Source organism: Hakea prostrata, chromosome 10, assembly GCF_041222555.1.
Source record: "Hakea prostrata isolate BN-2017 chromosome 10, UWA_Hpros_2, whole genome shotgun sequence".
NCBI lineage: Eukaryota > Viridiplantae > Streptophyta > Magnoliopsida > Proteales > Proteaceae > Hakea > Hakea prostrata.
The window spans coordinates 35,254,295-35,264,167 of NC_142609.1; the positions used below are offsets into that span (position 1 = coordinate 35,254,295).

At 42.9% G+C, this 9,873-nt stretch overlaps 1 pseudogene; it reads right to left on the reverse strand.

Annotated features, from left to right (window-relative positions):
- Nucleotides 1–3,491: 3,491 nt before the first annotated feature.
- LOC149002645 (uncharacterized) lies at nucleotides 3,492–3,917 on the reverse strand (annotated as a pseudogene).
- Nucleotides 3,918–9,873: the final 5,956 nt, after the last annotated feature.

Consider the following 9,873-nt stretch of genomic DNA (forward strand, 5'->3'; position numbering starts at 1 on the left):
TGTGTCTGCCCACTGGATGTGCTGCCGATGATACCAACCATGGTTGCTTGGTACTACAGCTAGGGCATCCAGCGGGTGGATGCACGGACCCACGCTTTGCCTGGACATAGAGGATTTGTGTTAGTAATGTTGATTGGTGCATCTGGTTTTTTGGACTAGCTAAAAAAATGAATAACATAGAAATATGTAAACCAAAGCTAATGATGCTCTAATTATATGTTAAAAACAAGTCATTTTTGACTTTACAACAAGGAAATTTACTTTGTTGTAATCCGAAGTAAAAACAAGTCATTGTTGATTGGTGCATCTGGTTTGGTCATGAAGTAACATTTCCCCTTTTTAGCGATGAAGGGTTAACCTGGGAACCGGTGGGGTCTGACAAGTCAAGAGCGACCTTTAAGTTTAGAATCCATTCCAGGAATAGATCAGACTTAGAGACCTAGTAAAAGGGAGGAAGGAAACCATGGAATATGGGGGAGAGAGTATTAAATATGATTAGGGTAACAGTAGCCACCAAAGGCCCAGTATGAGATTGTTGGACCAGCCAATTGATGTACTGACCGCCGGACCCAGCTAGTCGATGATAAAATGGTAAAATGAAATTGTAAATTTGAGGCCGTCTACCCTAGAAATAACCCTAATGCAAAGGGAAGTCTTCATTTCATGAAAAACCCTGTCAAACAGTAGCTTGAGGGAGAAGGGAAAGAAGAGCTATAAGACCAAGGGTTGGCAAGACTTATCGAAGGTTGAAGCTTGTGTATTCCATTGAGAAAACACTAGTACAAGGTGAATCTCATTGTCCCCTACCTATCTATGTAAGTTTCGTGACATTTGGTTAAGTATGGGTTATTTGGTGGAACCACCAATGCAAGGGAATGGGAAAAACAAAGGGGTTTTTCCTATTAATAGTTTATGCATGTTCCAAGGCCTTAGAGTAAACTATAGAAATGGATAAAATGGTGATTTAGTTAGGATGGTGAAAGATTGGGTTTGAAACCCCAAAGTTGGATGAAATGGAACCCAAGTTGAGGAATAGAATAGGGGGCTAATTTACCAGGAAATTAAAATAAAAAAAAAGGGTCTTTGGGTGAGGGACATTTGCTGGAAGCTTACTAGAATTGGGGGGAGAAGAAGACCCAAATTTCGGTCTGGTTTTCCTCCTGGAGACCCTCCAATCAATACAACAATTGTCCGCTGAGGATGTTGTATTTACCATGGTGTTGACAAGGGGTGGCTTGAGGCTAAATATTAGGAGAACTTTGGGAGATGGATATTCCTACACAGACACTAACATGTGTATGTCGGAATATAACAACCCAACTAGGAACCGCAAATGGATTGAATCGGAAATCCATACAAGGTGAGGAGAAAATGGATGTTAGACTTAGGATGCTATTTATATAATTGATTGCCATGATTGTTATGTATGATGTGATATGAATGTGTTACTATGTATGACATAATTGCATAAATCCATAATATAACATGTGGGTCCTACACACAAACACACACACTATACTTGTCTATTAATGTTTTACTTATCCTTATCTTAATGCTATATATCAATGTAGATGATCAAGGGTAAATGGGGAACCGTATCCTTATATATGACGAGGGTGGTGGCTATGGCCATTGCCTCCGAACACTCATGCATACTTGCATATACATCTATGACCCTATAGTTGCACTGGGTTAAGACTCATCCTAGCGTGCAAGCAACCTATCAACAGGGGTATTGAGGTTGGCAAACCTTGGTATGGAGTAGTGATACTTGTGGTCGCCCAATAGACAAGCCATAAGGAGACATTGGGTACCCTAGTATGCCATTCATGTCACTACCAAGATAGCAGGGCTTTAAGTGGTGGCCTAGGTGTTGGGGTGTATGTCCAAGATAGCAGGTTGCTTGAGGGTGGTTTTCCTAAACCATGGAGTGCACCCAGATAAGAGACCTTGTATTTGGCTAGGTAAGTCTCCACATGCGCTAGTCTATTGTTGTGACGAGTGGATGGTGAGGATAATGAGAGATTGTGAGAGTGTGGACCTAATATCCCTTAATCCCGATCGTGGTACGAAACGTGGCCCTTACCCTATATCCTCGATCGTGCACTTTCTTTTTGGATTGAGAGACCGTCCCTGAGGACTGGTATCCATAAAGTGTGTTACTAAAGTTAGAGATATGCATTATAAGATGTATGGGAGCATCACATGCATATGATTGTGCTTGTTTTTTCTCCTCACGAGTACACCTCTTGGGGATTTCTTCTTTGAGATGGAACCACAAGTTCGGGACAGCAACATCTAGGGAGATAGGGAGTAGACTAAGGCACAACCAAGCTAAATATTTCGCTTATGTAATTTCAGTAGTACAACTGGACAATTGTAAAATTGAGCATGTTAAAGACAAGGAAATGATGTATCTTCTCTTTCCAAATTTAATAGATTCTACTTGTTATATTTGTTGTGGACAATGTGGACATAAGCTACTTATGCTATCGCATCGACAGATCTAATGGGCCTTGTGCAGGAATCCCGTACCATTGAGCTAATCCAAATAGCCTCTAGGTCAGGATGTTACACATGATCTACATTTGGCCTGGTATGATTTGGGCTCAAAATTCTGACCTAGTGGGTGAGTCCAATGGTGCTAGATTAGGGTTAGGACAAGGTCCAGAGTGAGTGTTCAACCATGGATGGGGCCCTACAACCTTATATGATATTTTTGTTGAAAGTAGAGTAATAATATACAATTATAAATTGTTTTATTTTTTTGTAGTTAAGATCTAGGTGTCGGTCTAAGTTGGCTCAACCTGGCATTATTTCTCTTAAAAGACCAGGGTTAGGGTTCTAGTTAGGGATAGGCTAGCATATCCAACGTAAATATTTGAGTTTAAAAGGCGAAGCTCAATCTAACAACCCCCTCCCCTTGCCAATTCCCAAATACGAGCCCATAAATAAATATATAAATCACCTCATGCTGGTGAATGGTGATCACCATTCTTTCTTTTAGTCATTATCAAACCTACCAAGGAATGGGAAAAGGCGCGGGGGGGGGGATTGGGGGAGAAGGTATGTATGAACAAAGCTTCAAATCCATGACTTCCTTGATCTTAATGTTTCGATATAGAAGTGTTAGAAGCACATCCACCTAATGATCACCAATTTCCAAGCAATCTACCATGAATTAATTTATGTGGTTACAACCTAGAAGCCGGCTTACAATAGGTTTGAAGCCCAATCATATTAACCAATTATAAACCAAATCAATTTCTGTTCGACCTAAAGCTTGGCATAAGGATGTCAATGAATAACCAGTAGCCAAACTGAATTCCCAAATTCAAAACAAATTGAGACCCTTACAAATCCTTAGGCTTGGAAAAGTAGATGCTTTTTACAAATGCACTTGCTGTGCAATATGGAACAAGATGTGAGTTAATTTCTTTCATTTCATTATCTATGTAATCATTAACAACAACAACAATTCCTTTTGGGAATCATTCTGGTCCACCATTCTCCACTTTTGAGAATGAAGCAACGGAAGACTGGTCATAGGACTTTTCCCAGTTTCTACAATCATAATTCCTGATCTCAATGTGATCCAGCGTACCTGGATCGACACATGTGATAATCACAGAAATCCCATCGGGATTTGATCTTGGTATATAAAAGGAGGTTATGCCACAAACCTTGCAGAATGTGTGCTTCGCCGTATGCGTGTCAAAGGTGTATGTTGTGAGAAACTCCTTGGAATCTCCTAACAGTTCAAAAAAGGTGGCAGGAACTACGAAGCTGGTGATGCCTCTCATGCTGCAGTCAGAACAGTTGCACTTCCAAGCAACAACAATTCTTGGTGCTACCACTTTCCATCTCACATGTTTGCAGTGACATCCTCCATTGTGAACCACTTTCTCAAAATCCATTGCTGAACAGTCCCACAGTCCACGTAGAAGCGATGTATGTTTAGTAGCTATAATCAGACTGAAAGTTCAAACAAAGCTATAAATAAGCATTGGCAAAAACAATTACATAGTTTAAGAATCCATCAGGGGGCTAATTTGAAGATGGGTTTTGTTACATATCCCACACCTCCAGCTGTCCATGATGCACATACTACACCCCCAGCTGTCCAACTTAGCCCAGCTGGCAGACCACGACAGATCAAACAACTTCCCGCCTTTCTGAAAGATTATTTGCACTAACAAACTTCAGGTTGTGAGAACAGATCTGGAGTAACCGACTCAAATTACTCTTGTCTTCTTTATTATAAATGTAATAGCTCAGCCATAGAGAAAGGATATGAAAGAAGTTATTCTCCAAAGTCCTCAAATTCCTCTACTCCTCTTCTATTTCTTCTTTTGCAACTCCCCTGTTCTTCTGTGACTGCATCAATTTGGTCCGACCTGCCGGATCTATGGCCGACGGAACCAGAGCTCGAATGGCTGAAGAATTGCTACGACAACTTAGCACAGCATCAACGGATCACACTACTCAAATTGGAGTCCTTCAGGAATCCATGAAGGAGCAGAAGACCGCATTAGCAGAACAACGACACACTTTGGCTGAGATTATGTCCAAATTAAGTGCTATGGAAGGAAGAAGAATTACTGAGACACCAATTTCAGATAATCGTGGAATACTCGGATCACCACCGGGATCCACAAATTCATTTGTGCCCAGTTCGATCCAAATGCGACCTGCGAGAGTAGATTTTCCGAAATTTGACAGAAATGATCCTGTCGGCTGGATTTTCCGAGCGGAGAAATTCTTTGGGTTTCATGGAATACCTGATGAGCAGCGACTCGATCTCGCATCGATCCACATGGAAGGTCTTGCTCTTCATTGGTTCCAATGGGTGAGCAAGGCAAAACTCTTCAATTCTTGGACCACCCTTGCTCGAGCAATGGAGATGCGATTTGGTCCTACAGATTATGAAGATCCATGAGCAGCTTTATCTAAATTGGTACAAACTTCTACCGTCGTTGATTACCAAGCTCAATTTGAAGCTTTGGCTAATCGAGTAGATGGGCTACCAACAGATTTCCTGGTAAGCTATTTCGTTTCTGGTCTTCGATCTGAAATCCGACACGAGGTAAAAGCATTTCGACCAGTAGAATTAATGGATGCAGTGATGCTGGCGCGAATTCAAGAGCAAAAACAAACAGAGGCCAAACGTTCTTTCACGCGTACAACATCTGTACCAGTAAGATCTTCTACTCCTGCACCTCTTGCTTATATCAAAGGAACACCGCCACCAGTGCAGAATTCTAGAATACCCATCAAACGCATAACCTCAACAGAGATGCAATCCCGTAGAGAAAGAGGGCTCTGCTATAATTGCGATGAGAAGTTTATTCCGGGACACCGCTGTAAGCAACGACAACTTTATCTATTAGAGTTTGATGCAGAAGATGAACCAGAATATTCAAAAAGAACGAACATACCTGATGACGAGTTAACCCATGCTATGGGCCCGGTTCGAGAGATGTTTTCACTCATGGGAGTTCATTCACCAACTACATTACGGTTCACGGGTTCATCTCAGGCCGTCCGGTTCAAGTACTAATTGATGGGGGGAGTACCCATAATTTCATCCGCAACGAAATGGCCAGATATTTGGATCTAATGGTTGAAAAGGCACAAAACATATCAGTACTAATCGGTGATGGAAATAAGCTCACATGTGAAGGACTAGTGCAAGGTATGCCTATAACTCTTCAAAATTACTCTACTACCCTTGAAGCATATGTACTACCCATTTTTGGAGCGGATGTGATCTTAGGGGTCCAATGGATGGCAACCTTAGGACCCATTATCTTTGACTATCAATAGATGACCCTGCAATTCACAAAGGCTGACCGAACATTTATCCTTAATGGAGCTACAGAACACACTCCTACCCAATTACAACACCATGCTTTACGCAAGGCCTATGAGGCCCGGGATTTAGTGGTCCTCCTACGTCTTGAATTATCTCCACCTAATGAGCCCATCACTGAGATAGCCCAACAAGAACTCCATCTCCTATTGGACCGCTATTCCCATATTTTTAATGAACCCACTGGGCTTCCTCCACAAAGAGCCCATAATCACATAATCCATTTACACAAGGATGCCCAACCCGTAAACATCAACCCTACCACTACCCTCACTTTCAGAAAACAGAGATTGAACGGCAGGTCACGGCGATGCTGAGCAGCGGTGTAATACGGCCGAGCATCAATCCCTTCTCATCGCCGGTGCTCCTTGTCAAGAAGAGAGATGGAACGTGGAGATTCTGCGTAGATTATCGCGGTCTTAACGCTATTACAATCCGAGACAGGTTTCCAATCCCTACTGCGGATGAACTGTTCGATGAACTCCACGGTGCTACCTTCTTCTCCAAGATTGATCTTAGAGCAGGATACCATCAAATTAGGGTGAGACCTGCAGATGTGGAGAAAACCGCGTTTCGAACACACGAAGGACACTACGAATTTCTTGTAATGCCCTTCGGTCTGTCAAATGCACCTTCGACCTTTCAAGCAGCCATGAATCACATTTTTCGGCAATACCTTCGCAAATTTGTCTTAATCTTCTTCGATGATCTCCTCATCTACAACAAAACTTGGCTAGAACACCTGCACCATCTGGAAACCGTGTTAGGTACCTTACAGCAACATCAATTATATGCTAAATTGAACAAGTGTTCCTTTGGAAGAAAAAAAGTGGAATACCTGGGACATATCGTATCTGGAGATGGTTTGTCTGTTGATCAAGCTAAAGTTGCAGCTGTACTCGATTGGCCTCTTCCACAGAATATAAAGGGCGTTCGCGGTTTTCTAGGCCTCACCAGCTATTACCGCCGCTTCATCAAAGGGTATGCTCAGATTGCAACACCACTCACTCATCTGTTACGCAAAGGAAAATTCGAATGGAACAACGTTGCAGAACAAGCTTTTCGAACATTACAACAACGGCTTGTTCACGCTCCCTTACTAGCCCTTCCAGATTTTACACAGCCCTTCGTCGTCGAAACTGATGCTTCCGAAGAAGGAATCGGTGCCATTCTATCTCAGCAAGGGCATCCCATCTCTTACCACAGCCGGAAATTCTCTTCTCGACTACAGGCAGCTTCCGCTTATGTTCGCGAGATATTTGCTATTACTCAAGCCATCTCCAAATGGCGGCAATATTTTCTGGGCAGTAAGTTCATCATCCGCACTGATCACCGTAGCCTTTGTGAACTGACAGCTCAAATAATTCAAACACCAGAGCAGCAGTTTTGGTTGAGCAAATTAATGGGATTTGAATTTGAGATACAAATCAAACCAGGAAGAGATAATCAGGGTGCAGATGCCCTGTCTCGCATGCCTGAATTACAAAATCTCACAACCACCACTCCCTCACCGCTTTTCTTGGATCAGTTGTGTCATGAAACAGCCACTTCTTCTGAATTGCAGAATATATACAACAAAATACATACTGGGGATGAGGCATATCAACAGTATGAAGATCGTAATGGAGTCCTGCTCTACAAAGGACGCATCCTGCTTCCCTCTTCATCATCACTATGCACCGAATTCCTACGCGAATGTCATGATTCCCCAACGGGAGGCCACGCTGGCTATATGCGAACCCTCAAGAGACTCACGGCTAATGTCTGGTGGAAGGGCATCGCCAAAGAAGTTCGCCGCTACGTTGCTGCCTGCCACATTTGTCAACAAATTAAGATTCCCCCACAAACTCCCGCCGGCTTACTCCAACCATTACCCATCCCTGCACAGGTTTGGGAAGAAATCTCCATGGATTTCATTACGGGACTCCCTGCTTCTCAAGGTAAAACGGCTGTCTTGGTAGTGATTGACCGACTCACTAAGTATGGTCATTTTAGCCCCCTGCCGACAGGTTTTAACAGTCTTCAAGTTGCAGAGGCTTTCTTCTCAGATGTAGTAAGACACCATGGAATCCCACGCTCCATCGTAAGCGACAGAGATCCTCTGTTCCTCAGTCACTTTTGGAAGGAGCTCCACCGATTGCAGGGCACCACCTTGGCCTATAGCACCGCCTATCACCCACAGACCGACGGGCAAACCGAGGTGCTAAATCGAACCCTCGAAATGTATCTTCGCAGTTTTGTTGCTGATGCTCCTCAACGATGGACTCGCTACTTGGGGTGGGCAGAACTGTGGTATAACACTGCACATCACCATGCCATCAACACATTGCCATATCAGGCCCTGTATGGCAGGCATCCACCAGTCTTGAGCCGATATCTTCCCCAATCTACCCTTAATGCTTTTGTGGCTGCAACTCTCCAAACCAGGAACGAGCTCCTCACTACCCTGAAATCTAATTTAGTTCGTGCACAAGCTCGCATGAAGTTCCAGGCTGATAAGCACCGCCGAGATATGGAATTCCAAGTTGGGCAGTGGGTTTATGTTCGCCTCCAGCCGTATCGCCAGTCCTCTGTTGCTAAACGCCTCAACGCCAAGCTTGGAAGACGCTACTTTGGACCTTATCAGGTGCTTGAACGCATAGGAAAGGTCGCTTACAGACTTGACCTTCCTGAAGGTTCGCAGGTGCACTCTGTTTTTCATATTTCAATCCTCAAGCCTTGCGTTGGAACTCCTCCTCCATTTGCCACATCGCCACATCTTCCACCACCCGAAATTCTGCCTGCAGCTATTCTACAAAAACGACAGGTTTTCATCCAAGGTGATCCCAAAATCCAGGTGTTAGTTCAGTGGGAGGGGATGTCTCTAGACGATGCAACGTGGGTTCTTTACACAGACTTTCAGCAGCAATTTCCTTTTTTTAACCTTGAGGACAAGGTTGTCAAACATGGGGGAGATAATGTTACATATCCCATACCTCCAGCTGTCCATGATGCACATACTACACCCCCAGCTGTCCAACTTAGCCCAGCTGGCAGACCACGACGGATCAAACAACTTCCCGCCTTTCTGAAAGATTATTTGCACTAACAAACTTCAGGTTGTGAGAACAGATCTGGAGTAACCGACTCAAATTACTCTTGTCTTCTTTATTATAAATGTAATAGCTCAGCCATAGAGAAAGGATATGAAAGAAGTTATTCTCCAAAGTCCTCAAATTCCTCTACTCCTCTTCTAATTCTTCTTCTGCAACTCCCCTGTTCTTCTGTGACTGCATCAGGTTTGGTAGTTGATTCATCAGTAGGGTATGTAAATGGTGCTAGTTGGAACATATTGATTCTTTTCATGTCTTTTGGTTTGTTGGGAATTTTCCAAGGTACTAAGAGGTTGTATTTTTGCAGACCTAACTCTTTTCCTCTGTCAATGAAACAACAGAATACCATTCACCTTTCTAAGAACACCAAATAAGAAATCTCCAACCAGAGTCAAAAGAATATGTGTATGGCTCAAAAAACAAAGGAAGGGAAGTCATGAAAGCTAAATAGCAGTTTTCAGATAGTTTCAGCCTTTCTGGTTAAAGGGAAAATCTTCAAACTAAAACCATTTATGAGCTTTCACCAATTCAATAGATATACACATCCAAATGAGAAATCAAAACGAATGAGATTCAATATTTAAAGATTGAAATTTTGGTGCAAATTAATCCAACTTCCAAGTAGATCAACTTACATCACGGAAGTGGGCTGCTGGATCTTCTCGTACCACTCTGCCGCTCCCCAAGTTGCTTTGCAAGCGATCAGAACCCAGAAGCAGAGTATAAAATCAAGTGTACAACGAACAACTCACAAAAACGGTGAAGATAAAAGAAATAAAGATACGTGGTAGGATCATCCAATCAAAACGAAGCGAGCTCATACAGGGGCATTGTGTCATCTTTCTTAATCAGTTAAGATGGAAACCCTATTCCACCCTATGCAATTAATCATTGCTCGCTTGGGAGTGG